This window comes from Somniosus microcephalus, chromosome 5, assembly GCF_052327205.1.
Source record: "Somniosus microcephalus isolate GS21.2 chromosome 5, FLI_Smic_1.0, whole genome shotgun sequence".
NCBI classification, from domain to species: Eukaryota; Metazoa; Chordata; class Chondrichthyes; order Squaliformes; family Somniosidae; genus Somniosus; species Somniosus microcephalus.
This window is the reverse complement of record NC_140991.1, coordinates 86603574-86621968: the sequence shown is the minus strand read 5'-3', so window position 1 is coordinate 86621968 and position 18395 is coordinate 86603574.

Here is an 18395-nt window from a genome sequence, read left to right as displayed (position 1 = left end):
ATTATGTAATGAGAAAGGATTCATTAGCAATCTTGTTGTGCGAGGCCCCTTGGGTCGGAGCGATCATAATATGATAGAATTCTTCATTAAGATGGAGAGTGAAGCAGTTGACGCAGAGACTAGGGTCCTGAATTTAAATAAAGGAAACTACGATGGTATGAGGCGCGAATTGGGTAGGATTGATTGGGGAATGTTACTCAAAGGGTTGATGGTGGATGGGCAATGGCAAACATTCAAAGATCGCATGGACTACAGAATTTGTTCATCCCTGTTTGGCATAAAAATAAAACAAAAAAGGTGACTCAACCGTGGCTAACAAGGGAAATTAGGGATAGCACAAGATCCAAGGAGAGGACATATAAATTGGCCAGAAAAAGCAGTAAACCTGAGGATTGGGAGCAGTTTAGGATTCAGCAAAGAAGGAAAAAGGGATTCATTAAGAGGGGGAAAATAGAGTATGAGAGTAAGCTTGCCGGGAACATAAAAACTGACTGTAAAAGCTTTTATAGATATGTGAAGAGAAAAAGATTGGTGAAGTCAAGCGTAGGTCCCTTGCAGTCAGAATCAGGGGAATTTATAATGGGGAACAAAGAAATGGCAGACCAATTAAATACATACTTTGATTCTGTCTTCACAAAGGAGGACACAAATAACCTCCCAGAGACGTCGGGGAACATAGGGTCTAATGAGAGGGAGGAACTGAAAGAAATCAGTATTTGTAGGGAAATGGTGTTAGGGAAATTGATGGGATTGAAGGCCGATAAATCCCCAGGGCCTGATAATCTACATCCTCGGCTACTTAAGGTAGGGCCCTAGAAATAGTAGATGCATTGCTGGTTATCTTCCAAAATTCGATAGACTCTGGAACAGTTCCCATGGATTGGAGGGTAGCTAATGTTACCCCACTGTTCAAAAAAGTTGGTAGAGGGAAAACGGGGAATTATAGACCGGTAAGCCTGACATCGGTAGTGGGGAAAATGCTAGAGTCCATTATAAAAGATGTAATAGCAGAGCACTTGGAAAACAGTGACAGGATCAGACAAAGTCAACATGGATTTACAAAAGGTAAATCGTGCTTGACTAATCTACTGGAATTTTTTGAGGATGTAACTGATAAAATAGATAAGGGAGAACCAGTGGATGTGGTGTATTTGGACTTTCAGAAGGCTTTCGAGAAGGTCCCGCATAAGAGATTAGCGTGTAAAGTTAAGGCACATGGGATTGGGGGCAAGGTACTGACTTGGATAGAGAAATAGTTGGCAGACAGGAAGCAAAGAGTTGGAATAAACGACTCTTTTTCCGAGTGGCAGGCAGTGACTAGTGGGGTACCGTAGGGATCGGTCCTAGGACCCCAGCTATTCACAATATATATAAATGATCTAGATGAGGGAACTAGATGTAATATCTCCAAGTTTGCAGACGACACAAAGCTGGGTGGGCGTGTGTGCTGTGAGGAGGATGCCGAGAAACTCCAGTATGATTTGGACAGGTTGGGTGATTGCGCAGATGTATGGCAGATGCAGTATAGTGTGGATAAATCCAAGGTTATCCACTTTGGTGACAAAAACAGGAAGGCAGATTATTATCTGAACGGCAATGGATTGGGAGAAGGGGAAGTGCAACGAGACCTGGGTGTCCTTGTGCACCAGTCGCTGAAGGTAAGCATGCAGGTGCAGCAGGCGGTTAAGAAGGCAAATGGTATGTTGGCCTTCGTAGTGAGAGGGTTCGAGTACAGGAACAGGGATGTCTTGCTGCAGTTGTACAGGGCCTTGGTGAGACCACACCTTGAGTACTGTGTGCAGTTTTGGTCGCCTTATCTGAGGAAGGATGTTCTTGCCATGGAGGGAGTGCAGCGAAGATTCACCAGACTGATACATGGGATGGCAGGAATGACGTATGAGGAGAGATTGGGTCGATTGGGCTTATACTCTCTGGAGTTTAGAAGAATGAGAGGGGATCTCATTGAAACTTATAAAATTCTAACAGGACTAGACAGACTAGATGCAGGAAGGATGTTCCCGATGGCCGGGGAGTCCAGAACCAGGGGTCATAGTCTAAGGATAAGGGGTAAGCCATTTAGGACAGAGATGAGGAGGAATTTCTTCACCTAGAGAGTGGTGAACCTGTGGAATTCTCTACCACAGAAGGCAATTGAGGCCAATTCATTAAATATATTCAAGAAGCAGTTAGATATATTTCTTAAGGCTGAAGGGATCAAGGGATATGGGGAGAAGGCAGGGACAGAGTACTGAATTTGGATGATCAGCCATGATCTCGTTGAATGGCGGAGCAGGCTCGAGGGGCCGAATGGCCTACTCCTGCTCCTATCTTCTATGTTTCTATGTTTCCTCGCCTCCCTTTAGCCGGCGGGTTTCCCAGGCCGACCAGTTTTAAATTTGAAATGGAGGATCAATATAAGGCACACAGCCTCAGTGTCAGCTGAGGCTCAGGTGGTAGCACCCTCGCCTCCGAGTGAGGAGGTTGTGGGTTCAAGTCCCACTCCAAACTTGAGCACAAAAATCTAGGCTGACACTCCAGTGCAATGCTGAGGGAGTGCTGCACTGTCGGAGGTGCCGTCTTTTGGATGAGATGTTAAACCATGGCACTATTTCGAAGAAGAGCAGAGGAGTTATCCCCGGTGTACTGGGCAATATTTATCCCTCAATCAACATCACTAAAATAGATTATCTGGCCATTATCACATTGCTGTTTTTGGGAGCTTGCTGTGCACAAATTGGCTGCCATGTTTCCTAAATTACAACAGTGACTGCACTTCAAAAGTATTTAATTGGCTGCAAAGCACTTTGGAAAGTTCGATGGTCGTGAAAGGCGCTATATAAATGCAAGTCTTTCTTTCTCATTATAATATTTAAATTGACAACCCGCCTCCTAGGAGCGGGTTGGTTGACTCCCCCCCCACCCTTCCTGTAAAACCGGACATGGGTGGGTTGGGGTCGGGATTCAGATTTTTAACATTTTAACCTCCCACCCAACACAAACCAGTCTGTTTTTGGGGGTTAAAATTCCCCTGTGTCCAGAGCCTACAACTGCATGCCAAATCATGTTATTTTTAAACACAAGCTATGTACTACAGCAGTTATTGTTTTAGCAGTTATATTACGTGATATTTAACACTTACAAACCCTATCACAGCACGACATACAACTGTAGCAAGTACTGCAGTTAAATAACGCTTTTGAAAAGGGTTTTTTCATTGACAAAGCCTGACGAGTTTTGTTGTGGAATGTTATGACCAACTCAGCATTTTTAATATAAAATAGATGGTGGTCCCAAGGCCAAGGTGCAGCAAAGAACATAGCCTGGGCTATTCTGATTGATTACCCAATTTCCTGCATCTCCAAAAATCTGACTCTATCCAACACTCCATTCAAACTTGGCAACTGAAGAGGTGGTGGGATGGTCAGCCTCTTCTCTGGACGAGGGAGACATGCTAAATGCTGTGAAAACCCAAACCACACAGGCAACTAGTCATACATTCAACATTCATTGTCAAGGTAAGTAAATAACAGTGGAGGAGAATGTATTCTCTAGCTTGATTTAACATTTTGCTTCTACTAACTTCATCGTTTTGACACCAAGGCAGAATCTTGCTCAACTGTCACCTGTCATTGGCCAAAGTTTGAAGACCATTGTGCTACTGCAGAAGTTTTATTATCAACCATCTGATTCAGACTTCCTAGAGTTTTTTTTAAAGAGTTTGTTTTGGCTCCATCAGGGAAGATACCTACTGCTTCCATATACTGCAAAAATACAGATGGCATTTGTCCGCAACAAAGGAAGTTCTTGATGTTTCACCTAGAAGAAAGAAACTAAGACTAATTTAAAAATAATAGGGCAGTAATAGTAAGGGATTTCAACTACCCTAATATTAACTGGGATAGAATTAATGTGGAAGGTATAGAAGGCGCAGAATTCTTAAATTGCAATCAGGAGAACCTTTTTTAGCCAGTACGTAGCAAACCCAACAAGAGAGGGAGCAATTCTGGACTTAGATTTAGGGAATGAATCTGGGCAGGTGGAAGGGGTATCAGTGGGTGAGCATTTTGGTGGTAGGGATCATAATTCAGTTAAATTTAGCATAATTATGGAAAAGGACAGAGATAGACCAGGAGTAAAAGTTCTCAGTTGGGGAAAGGCCAATTTTACTAAGCTGAAATGTGATTTAATAAGAGTGGACTGGAAACAGCTACTTGAAGGTAAGATAGTGTCAGAGCAGTGGGAGGTATTCAAGGAGGAGATAGTGAGGGTTCAGAGCAAATATGTTCCCACAAAGAAAAAGGGTGGGACTCCCAAATCTAGAGCCCCCTGGATGTCAAGGGGAAAAAAGGGAAGCTTTTGTCAGCTACCGAGAGCTCAATACTGTAAAAAGCCTAGAATATAGAAAGTATAGGGGTGAAATTAAAAAGGAAATTAGGAAAGCAAAGAGAGGGCATGAAAAAATATTGGCAAGTAAAATCAAGGAAAACCCAAAGATGTTTTATAAGTAGATAAAGAACAAGAGGATAACTAAGGAAAGTGTAGGGCCGATTAGAGACCAAAAAGTTAACCTATGTGTGGAGGCGGAAGATGTGGGTATGATTCTTAATGAATACTTTGCACCTGTCTTCACAGAATAGAGGGACGATGCAGACATTGTAGTTAAGGAGGAGTGTGAAATATTAGATGGGATAAACATAGTGAGAGAGGAGGTATTAAGGGGTTTAGCATCTTTGAAAGTAGATAAATCACCAGGTCCAGATGAGATGTATCCCAGGCTGATGAGAGAAGCAAGGGAGGCAACAGCTGATGCTCTGGCCATCATTTTCTATTCCTCTCTGGCTACAGGCATGGTGCCATTGGACTGGAGGACTGCTAATGTTCAACCATTGTTTAAAAAGGGATAGATTGAGTAATTATAGGCCAGTCACCCTAACCTCGGTGGTGGGCATATTCTGGAAAAAATTCTGAGGGACAGGATAAATCATCATTTAGAAAAGCACGGATTAATCAAGGACAGTCAACATGGATTTGTTATGGGAAGGTTCTGTCTCACTAACTTGACTGAATTTTTGCGGTGGTAACGAAGAGGGTCGATGAGGGCAGCATATTTGATGTAGCCTACATGGATTTTAGCAAGGCCTTTGACAAGGTTCCACATGGCAGGTTGGTCAGAAAAGTAAAAGCCCATGGGATCCAAGGGAAAGTGTCATGTTGGATCCAAAATTGGCTCAGTGGCAGGAAGCAGAGGGTAATAGTCGACGGGTGTGTTTGTGACTGGAAGGCTGTTTCCAGTGGGGTTCCGCAGGGCTCAGTACTAGGTCCCTTGCTTTTTATGGTATATATCAATCATTTAGACTTCAATGTAGGGGGTATGATTAAGAAGTTTGCAGAGGATACAAGAATTGGTCGTGTGGTTGATAGTGAGGAAGAAAGCTGGAGACTGCAGGAGGATATCAGTGGACTGGTCAGGTGGGCAGAAATGTGGCAAATGGAATTCAGTCCAGAGAAGTGTGAGGTAATGCATTTGGGGAGGGCTAAAAAGGCAAGGGAATAACACAATAAATGGTAGGATACTAAGAAGTGTAGAGGACGGCAGGGGAATAACACAATAAATGGTAGGATACTAAGAAGTGTAGAGGAACAAAGGGACCTTGGGGTGCATGTCCACAGATCCCTGAAGGCAGCAGGACAGGTAGATAAGGTGGTTAAGAAGGCATACGGAATACTTCATTTTCTTAGTGGAGGCATAGAATATAAGAGCAGAGAGGTTATGCTGGAACTGTATAGAACTGCAGTCAATTCTGGTCACCACATTACAAGAAGAATGTGATTGCATTACAGAGGGTACAGAGGAGATTTACGAGGATGTTGCCCAGACTGGAGAATTTTAGCTATAAGGAAAGATTGGATAGTCTGGGTTGTTTTCTTTAGAACAGAAGAAGTTGAGGGGAGACTTGATTGAGGTGTATAAAATTATGAAGGGCCTAGATAGAGTGGCTAGGAAGCACTTGTTTCCCTTAGCAGAGAGGTCGAAAACCAGGGGGCATAGATTTAAAGTAATTGGTAGAAGGATTAGAGGGGAGTTGAAGAGAATTATTTTCACCAGAGGGTGGTGGGGGGTCTGGAACCCACTGCCTGAAAGGGCAGTAGAGGCAGAAACTCTCAATGCATTTAAAAAGTACTTGGATATGCACTTGAAGTGTAATAACCTGCAAGGTTATGGACCAAGAGATGGAAAGTGGGATTAGGCTGGATACCTCTTTTTCGGCTGGCACACACTGTAGTGTATGTGCCTTTAAGAGCCCCAGGTGTGCTGTAATGCCGGTAATGGCCACTCGGGCTATATAAGCCTGTATATTGTGTATATCCGTTAGAACCCCCCCCAGACTTTGCTTAGTAAACACCTATGAACCAACTCCTGTCTTCAGTGTCTTTATCAACACACGGACACTACAGTGGCGACGAAGTGGAAACGGACTTACCTGCAATTCGGTAGCACCTCCAGGACATCGATTCCTCGGGCGTCCAGAAGACTCAAGAAAGTGAGAGAAGCTGTGGTTTCACCAGCTGGCCAAGCTGGTGGCAGGTACTGCGCTAATCCTTCCTGGGCGTCAGGCTGGGGCTCCAGCGGCTGGCTCTACAGCTGAGACAGGCAGCGAAATCGGAGGCAAGCAATAACGGACTGGGAGGGAGCACTCGGGAGACGGCCGGCGCGGTAAGCAGGTCAGCGTTCAGACCTGCAGAGAAAGTCCGGCGGGAACGAGTCTCCAACTGTAAACAAATAAAAAAACAAAGAATGGAAACCGCGGGAAACAGCGTTGTCATCGGCAGCAGCGGCGGGAAAGCGCGGGAAGCACCATATCTTTGCTGCTGAAAAGCGCGGGAAGCGCCATATCTTTTCTGAAATGCCTAAGTCTGGCAATATTGATGCTTTTGATAGCGAAATAGAGGATTGGACCACATACGTGGAAAGAGTAGAGGTATATTGCACTGCAAATGGAATAGAAGATGAAAAAAAAGCTTCAGTACTGCTGAACCTAATGGGCGCAAAGGCATACGGGCTGTTACAAAATTTAATCACTCCAGCCAAACCAAAGGACAAGAATTTTAAAGAAATTGTTGATACCCTGCAGGAGCACTTAAACCCAACACCGCTGCTGGTAGCGGAACGATTCAAATTCTTCAAGAGAAATCAACACAAGAATGAAAGTAATGCTGATTACCTAACCGAATTAAGAAAGCTATCAAAATACTGCCAATTTGGGGCAGGACTAGCAGATTATCTTCGAGACAAATTCGTTTGCGGTCTCTTAAGTGAAGGAACACAAAAAAGGCTGCTTTCTGAAAAAGATTTAACATTGGACAAAGCTTTCAGTATGGCTGTATCATACGAAGCAGCAGCAAGAGGAGCTGCAGAGATACAACAAAAGACACAGGACTTCGGCACCCATGAAATGACACAGGGTTTCGAAAGATGTTATCGCTGCAGCAGATCCACCCATAACCAGAAGGACTGCTGGTTCAAGGACAAAGCATGCAGGCAACGCGGAAAGATTGGACACATTGCACGGGTATGCCGATCTGGACAAAATAAATCCACAGACAGAAAAAAAAAAATCAATAAAGGAAAGTACAGGAAGGTACAAATGATGACGGACAGTAGCTCCAAAGACCAGAAGAGCGATAGCGACTCCGAAAACAAGAGACTAAGCTGTCTCAAATTACATAATGTACTTGCCAAAGATGATTAACAAACCATTTGGGTTACACTCACGATAGCAGGGTCCCCTGTTAAAATGGAGCTAGATACAGGATCAGCTCTAACCGTAATAAATCGACGGGATTACGAGAGGCTATTTTTGCATATACCTCTAAAAGACACATCCATTATCTTAAAAACATATACGGGGCAGAAAGTATACCCCAAAGGAAAAATAAGGGTGCCTATTGTATACAACGGCAAAGAAATACAAAAGTTGTATTTATACATTCTACAAGATGGTGGTCCACCGTTGTTGGGACGTGAATGGATCAGAAAGATACGTTTAGATTGGCACTCCATTCAGGCACTGACGGTGACCAGTAAGAAAATAAACAATGATGACATCATACCTGAACGGTTAAAAGACATCTTGGCCAACGCCATAGAAGTGTTTCAAGAGAAACTAGGAACCTTGAAAGGCATCACCGCCTCAATAAAAGTGGAAGATGCAGCAATTCCCAAATTTTTTAAGGCAAGACCGGTGCCATACGCAATTCGTCCAGCAGTCGAGGCAGAGCTGGAGAATTTGGAAAAGGCAGGCGTATTATCCAAAATAGATTGGAGCGAGTGGGCAACACCCATTGTTCCAGTCATGAAAAAAGCATTAAATAATGATAAATCTGAAGAACAGAGAAAAATTCGCATCTGTGGAGACTTCAAGGTGACTGTAAACCCGGTCCTTCACACAGTACAGTATCCTCTTCCGAGGATAGAAGATATTTTCGCCTCACTATCCGGAGGGAAACGTTTCACCAAAATTGACTTGGCACAGGCATATCTACAGATGGAGGTTGAGGAGACCTCTAAAAGGTATCTCACGATAAACACACACAAAGGCCTGTACCAGTACAATCGACTGGTTTTTGGAGTAGCATCAGCTCCAGCTATCTGGCAAAGAGCTATGGAGCAAGTCCTGCAAGGGATTCCGGGGACTCAATGCTACCTAGACGACATCCTTGTAACAGGAGAAAACGACAACGAGCACCTTGCCAATTTGGAGCAGGTGCTCACTAGGCTGAAAGAACGGGGCCTACGAGCAAATCGCCCAAAGTGCGAATTTTTCCAAAATCAGATATCATATTGTGGCCACATAATTAATAAGGAAGGGTTGCATAAGTCACCTGAAAAAAATTGAAGCGGTCATAAAAGCCCCAGCACCTGAAAATGTTTCACAATTAAGGTCGTTCCTGGGATTAATAAATTACTATCATAAATTTTTACTGAACTTATCAACTCTTCTACACCCTCTTAATGAACTTCTACAAACAGGAGTGATTTGGAAATGGAACGAAGGCTGTAAACGTGCCTTCCATAAATGCAAAGACTTAATCACATCCGAAGAAGTTTTCACAGAATCACAGAAACCCCACAGTGCAGATAGAGGCCATTTCGGCCCATCGAGCCTGCACCGACACATATCCCACCCGATCCCCGTAACCCCTACACCAACACATATCCCACCCTATCCCCGTAACCCCACGTATTTAATCCCCCTAACACTAAGGGTCAATTTTATCATAGCCAATCAACCTAACCCGCACATCTTTGGACTGTGGGAGGAAACCGGAGCACCCGGAGGAAACCCACGCAAACACGGGGAGAATGTGCAAACTCCACACAGACAGTCACCCGAGGCCGGATTCGAACCCGGGTCCCTGGTGCTGTGAGGCAACAGTGCTAACCACTATGCCACCGTGCCGCCCTCATTACAACCCATCACTGCCAATCAGACTGGCGTGGGATGCATCCCCTTACGGCATAGGAGCAGTATTATCCCATAAATTCCCTGATGGCTCAGAACGGCCGATAGCTTTTGCGTCACGCTCATTAAACTCAGCTGAGCGTAACTATGCCCAAATCGACAGGGAAGCACTCAGCCTGGTATGGGGAGTGAAGAAATTCAACCATTACCTACACGGACAAAAATTTACCTTGTTGACTGACCATCAACCCCTCATCTCCATATTCAACCCTAAAAAGGGTGTTCCCATTATGACAGCGCAAAGGCTACAGAGGTGGTCCCTTTTTCTAGGGGCACACCAATACAACATAGAATACAAAGGATCAAAACAGCATGGGAATGCTGATGGTTTATCGCGCCTACCGTTGCCAACGGTAGAAGAGGCACCTACAGTAGACCCAGTAGAGATGTTCCACTCTACCATAGTGGAATGTCTACCAGTAACAAATTCTGCCATTGAAAGGGAGACGAGAAATGACCCGACTCTCTCACGGGTCTATGATTTAACAGTGAAGGGATGGCCAGCACATGGCGAACCACTGTTGCCAGCATTCTCGCAAAGAAGGGAACAGCTGTCAGTGTGCCGAGGAACCTTGATGTGTGGATCCAGAGTGGTAATTCCACCCAAACTCCAGGATAAAGTGCTAAAGGAGCTTCACGAGGGGCATCTGGGTGGAGTGAAAATGAAGAACCTAGCTAGGGCGTTTGTATGGTGGCCAGGTATCGATGGAGACATTGAAGAAATGACCAAGAGCTGCCTAGGATGCCAGAAGGTCCAAAACGCTCCACCACAAGCCCCTCTACATCCATGGGAGTGGCCCTCATCTCCCTGGCAAAGGGTGCACATCGACTTTGCTGGTCCATTTATGGACTCAATGTTCTTAATCGCGGTTGATGCACACTCCAAGTGGCCGGAGGTAATAAAGATGTCCTCCACCACCACGGAAAAAACCATCACAGTATTTCGGACCATATTTGCCAGGAATGGGCTGCCGGAACAGAGATGTTCTGATAATGGACCGCAATTTGTGTCCGAAGAATTCAGAAAGTTCTTAAAAAACAATGGGGTTAAGCACTACACGTCCGCCCCATACCATCCCGCCACCAATGGCTTGGCTGAAAGGTTTGTCTAGACCTTCAAGAAGGCCATAAAGGCCATGGGTAATGAAGACATAAAACTTCAGCACAAGGTGGATAACTTCTTATTCGCATACAGGAATGCAACACATATGGTTACCAACCAAACTCCCGCCATGATGTTCTTTAATAGAAACCTAAGATGCCGGCTGGATTTGGTCAAGCCCAACATCAGAAGGGACGTGGAGAACCGGCAGTTTCAAGGCATGAATGAAAGGCCAACTAGAACCTTCCAGATAGGTCAACAAGTTTTGGCCCGGGACTACCGTACCGAGAAATGGCAGCCTGGAACTATCTGCACACGACTAGGACCACTGATGTATACCGTGGACATCGGAGAAAGCATAATAAGGCGCCATGCTGACCAAATCATAAAGTCATCCGAAAAGGGACAACCTACACCACAACTCTATACGTCTAACGATGAAGTAGAGATACCCATATCTACCTCCGATCCAGTGATACTGGAACCCGATGAACCCGACACTGGCATTCAAGCCGAATCAGCCTTGCCAAAAGAACCTACTACACCACCAGAAACTACTACACCCCCGAGGCGTTATCCGGACCGAGTCAGGAAGCCTCCTGAGAGACTGACTTATAATTAATTAACTACAGCAATGTGTATATTATTTTTCTTATAACATTTAATTAATAATTACTTAAAATATGATGTACTGGTTAACTAAAAGGGGAATTGCAGTGTATGTGCCTTTAAGAGCCCCAGGTGTGCTGTAATGCCGGTAATGGCCACTCGGGCTATATAAGCCTGTATATTGTGTATACCCGTTCGAACCCCCCCCAGACTTTGCTTAGTAAACACCTATGAACCAACTCCTGTCTTCAGTGTCTTTATCAACACATGGACACTACACACACAATGGGCCAAATGGCCTCCTTCTGTGCTGTAAATTTCCATGATTCTAATCCCATTTTGTAAAATGTATGAGTTTACTTCGGATTTTGTCCAACTGCCTCAGATCCTGGAGACAGAGAAATCCCAGGACACTTTGTGGTACCACACTGGAATAGGAATATAGTCCATTTCTTTCTTGCTCAGAGGGAACTCTTTTGCGTGCACAATAGCACACTTATCACTTCACAAAGGAAATCTCCCTTTGTTGAATGGTGTGGAATCAGTCTGCTGCCTGGAAGACAATTTCGAGAGGTGTCCAAAAGAAGATAACTTTGAAAAGGAGTACCTAAAATGTCTTTAGATAGAAATGTACTAGATTTACCAGCAAGTCTAACTTCTGAACAAATGGAAAGTTGCTGAACAGTAGTCTTTGTTAGCTCTTGAAAAGGCTTAATGGGCCAACAGCCTAAATGGGGATATATTTGCAATACTGTAGTCTTAAGAAGGCTGCAGTCACAGAAAGGCACTTTGGTCTCACTTCCATGCCAGGGTGTTTATGAAGGGAGCAGTTTAGCAAGTAGCCTCTTTCTTCTAAATGAAATCTCAAGAACTTTCTTTGTTGTGGGCAAATGCCTTGTGCAAGTACATATATTCGGGGTATGTGGAACTAGGCCAGTTGCCTAGGAAACTCTGAATGCTTCATCATAGTGTGATCAATGTGAAATGTGTGAGTTTCTCAAACTGCTTCAGATCCAGGAGACGGTGAAATTCCAGGGCTCTGTGTGGTACCACAAAATAATAGGAATAAAACTCCTTTCTTTCCTGCTCAGAGAGAACGTTTTGTTTGAGCGCACAATAGTACATTTATCGCTTTGCTCAGGAAACCTCCTAGAGCTGAGCTTCCTAGGTGATCCAAATGATAATTCCCCTAAATTTAGTAAATCCTAGCTCACACTTTAAAAGGTAGTGCAACGAGCTAGGTTCTTGCTTGTGGATTTTGCAATGGGATTTTATTGCTTTGGAAATTACACTGAATACCTTTGCTGTGAACTGTGCATAAACTATAGTTGGAATAATGGCAACTGTTAGGAGAGGGCTACCGAGAGTCTAACTCCCTGCTACGGGAGTTAGATATGGTGCTACGAATGTCAACTACGGCAGGAGCAGTGGACCAAGAAACCCCTCTTGGCAAACCCCTTTGCAAGACGCCGTCGTTTTCAGTCCTCACATAGAAAAGACGTGGCTAAAACTTGTGAAAACTGCGATAAATCTTTTAGTTTTCCATGCAGTGAACCGTATGAAGAGGCAATGTGTGGAGCAAGTGAGTATCAGTCACATTGCCAATTTGAATCTCCAGGTGCCATTACTCGAGCTTCAGTTAAAAACAAGTAAAAGAAATGAAGAAGTCGAGTGACTTCAGCAACTTAGTTTTAAGAGAAAAGCAGCATGTAAATTTAAAAAAAGGGAGTTTCTTAATGAAGATGTCCAGATAGCAAATGTTGAAACAAGGCAAACCTTTTGACCAGTACCTGCTGCAGCAGAACTCATGGGAAACCTGACTTTTATGCAGGGAAATGACTCCTTTCTTCTAATGACGTCAAAGACATCTTAAAAAGGGACTTTGCTCTTGCAATTCTTTCCTCTTGGCAATTTAGGCTTATTCCTGGGGCATGCATGAAGAATTAACTGTTTCAGCCAAAGGCTGATTTGCTGAGGATCTGCTTTTAGTCACCAAGGTTGGAAATCTTACTGGCTTCAAAGGAATAACCTTCCAAATCTTTTACAAAACAGTAACACTGAATATTGTTGGATGATCAATTTTCTTAGAACACAGTGAGTCACTGGAACTTTTAACCAAAATAAGATGACTCACCAGCATTTTGCTACTGTGATGTCAGTCAGGAATCTAATAAAGTTAGATATTGTTGTACTGTTTGATCAATAAGTTGCAGATCATAGTAAACTATAGTACTTTGTCTATAATAAATTATTTTCCAATACATATTTGCCAACAGTGAAAGAGAGTTCTTCTTGAAATAACTAATTTGTCAGCATTGTTCAGTTGCTCTTAAGAATCATCATTAGAAATGATGATAGTTAACGATGAATACTGGAAGAATAAACATTTCTGGGAAAGAGCAGCCATAGATTGCACAACCGTGGCATAAATGGTTTGTTACGTGGAAAGATGGTTTATACATTCAGGAGTTGTACCAATACCATTTCTAAAAGCCAAACAAAATAAATTATAGGAATGAATCTATCGATATGAATAGCTGACATCATTGTAGAAACTGCCTGGAGGGAGTTACTAGGCTGACCAATGCAAAGGAGATCAATTATACATTGTCAGTTCCTTTATGATGTCAGGTTCAGTACCTCCTCCATCTTTCCTCCAATGTCATCAGCAGTCACTGATTTTTCTCCCAGAAACAAATTGGGCTAGAAAGCTGAAACTAAAAAGCGTGTGCCAGTGTGGTCTTAGAAGACAGGATACACCTCCCTAAACTATGGGAATTCTTTAAAATGATAAGTAAATAGGCCAAGGAACATCTAGTGAATATAATTTCAGAAGGTATTAGTTAAGATTATGCAAATTAGGTTTTTAAAGCCCCATGGACTGAACAGTTGTTATTAAAATTGTCTATGCAGTACAAAGTAGGTGATAAGAACATAAGAAATAGGATAAATGGCTAAGACTCCAACAGGGTAGGAAGGGAAGCATAGTGGAAATTCACAGCAGCAATATTAAAATTTGTGAAGAGTCTGTTCTAGGTTCTGTGCTGTTAACACAATTAAGGATATGGATCAAGTTACTTCTAGTATTTGGTGATACCAACTCTAGCATCAGTTGTATTAGTTAAAGGAGCTGGGTAAATGAAGTAAAGCAAATTTCAGGTGAAAAACATTACAGTAATCACAGTGGTACACAAAAGATGTATACAATGATTGGGCGCTCGTTAACAAAGAGTAAAAAGGAATAGATTTGAGTTGGTCTCACAATGATTCATTGAAAATGTTCAGTCACAGCAAGACAAGTCAAATTCTGAAGCGTAGGAAATGGATGTCACAGTAAAAGGAGCTTTATGGTGTAATAAAAACAGAAAATGCTGGAAATACTCAGGTCAGGCAGCATCTGTGGCGAGAGAAACACAGTTAACGTTTCAGGTCGATGACCTTTCGTCAAAGTATTTCCAGCATTTTCTGTTTTTATTTCAGATTTCCAGCATCCGCAGTATTTTGTTTTTATATGAGCTTTATGGTGTGTCTGGCTGTGCTGTACCTGACCTAGAAGATTTGATGCTGACACTGGATGCCCAACCACCCACAAATGAGTGAATATACATACTGCCATATTGGGCCAGAAATTGGTGAACGGGGCTTGCCGCGCGTGCAAGCCCCGTATATGCACTTACCCCGCGCTACTGCCGATCAGCTCCAGGGATGCCTGGACTTGGTGTTTGAAAAAGAAGAATCCCGGGCAGCGTATGACGTCACGCCGCCCAGGAGTGCAGCCAGCGCGAAGCCAGGAGCGTGCAGTGCAAGTGAGACACGCCCCTTGAGGTCTCAGTTTCACTGGACACGCCCCCAATGTTTCTGTCAAGCTGCTAAGCATTTTTACATGCAAAGCAGCAGTTTAAATAGGTTTTTGGAAGTTTTTTGAAGATTTTGGTAACTTTTATAAACTTTTTAAAATGTTTACATTATTTTGAGTAATCTGAAGTAGTTTTAAAGAGAATTAAAGCAATTTAAAGACTTTTAAAAGCCCTAAAAGAATTTTTTTAATTCCATTTATTTATTTAGCAATGTCGTCGTCATACGTGTCTTCACACTGTTCCCTTTGGGGAACTGTATGAAGTGGTGGAAGGATTTATGGCCATGATTAACGCTCATTCCGTGACCGTAACCATCTTTGAACCAGCCATTAGGGCGGTTAGTCCTATGGCGGGAGGGTTTTACGGGCTCCCACAAGCTATACAAGGAGGGGGGGCCACCCACACCCACGGACGCAAATATCCCACTGGATGTCAACCCAGAATTTAGAGCCGGAGCTCCAACTCCACTTGCCGGGACTGTCTGGAGCGGGGTTCGAAACCCTACCCTGATCTGGCACAGCGGCGGGGATCCTACCGCTATGACAAAGGCCCAATCCGATTAGCAACGTGAAATGGCAGCATAGGGCTCCAGTCACGGGGAGGGAAAAGGCGCAAGAAACGTATGGGTGTCACCTTTTGTGCGGAGTGGGCCTTTTGCGTAGCAGTAAGCATCCCCGTCGCTGGGCCAGAAGGAGTAGGGTTTTGAACCCCACTCCAGACAGTCCCGGCAAGTGGAGTCGGAGCTCCAACTTTAAATTCTGGGTGGACATCCAGCGGGATACTTGCGTCCGTGGGTGTTGGTGGCTCCCCCCCCCCTCAGATGGGTTGTGGGAGCCCGTAAAACCCTCCCGCCATAGGACTAACCACCCTAATAGCTGGTTCAAAGATGGTTACGGTCACGGAATGAGCGTTAATCACGGCCATAAATCCTTCCACCACTTCATACAGTTCCCCAAAGGGAACAGTGTGAGGATACGTACAATGATGACCTCTTGCGCAATGCACCTCCTTGGACCCTCAGTCGCAGATGCGAGGGGGCAAGTCGTGCAATTGTTAAATTTTTCATTTTATTGACATGTAAAATGTTGGCCCAGTAATTCCCTTCCAAATGCGCGAGTACGGTCGGGGTACTTACGCATCTGGCCGGATGAAATGCCGGTTTTCAGCATGCACAGTGCATGTGGGGAAAACCGGCATTTCCTGTCCTCTGAACGAAGGGGTTCAGAGGCAGAACGCGTGCGACTGCACAGGCAGCGCGTGCGCAGTATAATTCGCCGCTTTCATTAATGCTTTCAGTGAGGTCAAGTCATTACAACTTACACATGAAAAAAGCATGGGTACAGTTGCTCCAGAGGCTGCGGAGGAAGATATTTCTTATCGTGGAGCTTCTGAAAGTATGTATGTCTGTATATATTCCTTTGCGTGTTATGTATATATTCCTTTACTTATGTGTATGAATGTATTATTTAATTATGACTTTCAGAGAAAGTAACTTATTGGAAAATCATAATTAAAAACATACATTCATACACATTAGTAAAGGAATATAAAACATACATACATATACGTAAAGGAATATATGTGGACATACATACATAACTCATTCTCACATTCCATTCACACAGCCACAATTGCTCCTTCTACCTACCGTTCTGAAAACCCTTTTTAAAAAAAAAAAAAAAAAATTTAAACTTTAAAACTTACTTAAAATTTCTTAAAATAACTTCCCTCCCTTTCCCAAACATAGAAGGTAGGAGCAGGAGCAGGAGCCATTCGGCCCCTTAAGCCTGCTCCACCATTCAATGCGATCATGGCTGATCATCCAAGTTCAGTACCCGGTACCTGCTTTCTCCCCATACCCCTTGATCCCTTTAGCCTTAAGAAATATATCCAACTCCTTCTTGAATATATTTAATGAATTGGCCTCTACTGCCTTCTGTGGTAGAGAATTCCACAGGTTCACCACTCTCTGGGGGAAGAAATTCCTCCTCATTTCTGTCCTAAAAGGCCTACCCCTTATCCTTAGACTGTGACCCCTGGTTCTGGATTCCCCGACCATCGGGAACATCCTCCCTGCATCTAGTCTGTCCAGTCCTGCCAGAATTTTATAAGTTTCAATGAGATCCCCCCTCATTCTTCTAAACTCCAGCGAGTACAAGCCCAATCGACCCAATCTCTCCTCATACGTCATTCCTGCCATCCCAGGGATCAGCCTGGTGAATCTTCGCTGAACTCCTTCCATGGCAAGAATATCCTTCCTCAGATAAGGCGACCAAAACTGCACACAATACTCAAGATGTGGTCTCACCAAGGCCCTGTACAACTGCAGCAAGACATCCTTGTTCCTGTACTCAAACCCTCTCACTACGAAGGCCAACATACCATTTGCATTCTTAACCGCCTGCTGCACCTGCATGCTTACCTTCAGCGACTGGTGCACAAGGACACCCAGGTCTCGTTGCACTTCCCCTTCTCCCAATCTATTGCCATTCAGATAATAATCTGCCTTCCTGTTTTTGACACCAAAGTGGATAACCTCACATTTATCCACGTTATATTGCATCTGCCATGCTTCTGCCCAATCACCCAACCTGTCCAAATCATCCTGTAGTTTCTTGGCATCCTCCTCACAGCACACACGTCCACCCAGCTTTGTGTCATCTGCAAATTTGGAGATATTATATCTAGTTCCCTTGTCTAGATCATTAATATATATTGTGAATAGCTGGGGTCCAAGGACCGAGCCCTGCGGTACCCCACTAGTCACTGCCTGCCACTCGGAAAAAGACCTGTTTATTCCAACTCTTTGCTTTCTAGCTGCCAACCAGTTCTCTATCCAAGTCAATACCTTGCCTGCAATCCCATGTGCCTTAACATTACACGCTAATCTCTTATGTGGGACCTTATCGAAAGCCTTCTGAAAGTCCAAATACACCACATCCACTGGTTCTCCCTTATCTATTTTACTAGTTACATCCTCAAAAAATTCCAGTAGATTAGTCAAGCACGATTTACCTTTTGTAAATCTATGTTAACTTTGTCCGATCCGGTCACTGTTTTCCAAGTGATCTGCTATTACATCTTTTATAATGGACTCTAGCATTTGTCAGGCCTACCGGTCTGTAATTCCCCATTTTCTCTCTACCACCTTTTTTGAATAGTGGGGTAACAAATGGTGGCACAGTGGCATAGTGGTTAGCACTGTTGCCTCACAGCGCCAGGAACCCGGGTTCAAATCCGGCCTCGGGTGACTGTCTGTGTGGAGTTTGCACATTCTCCCCGTGTTTGCGTGGGTTTCCTCCC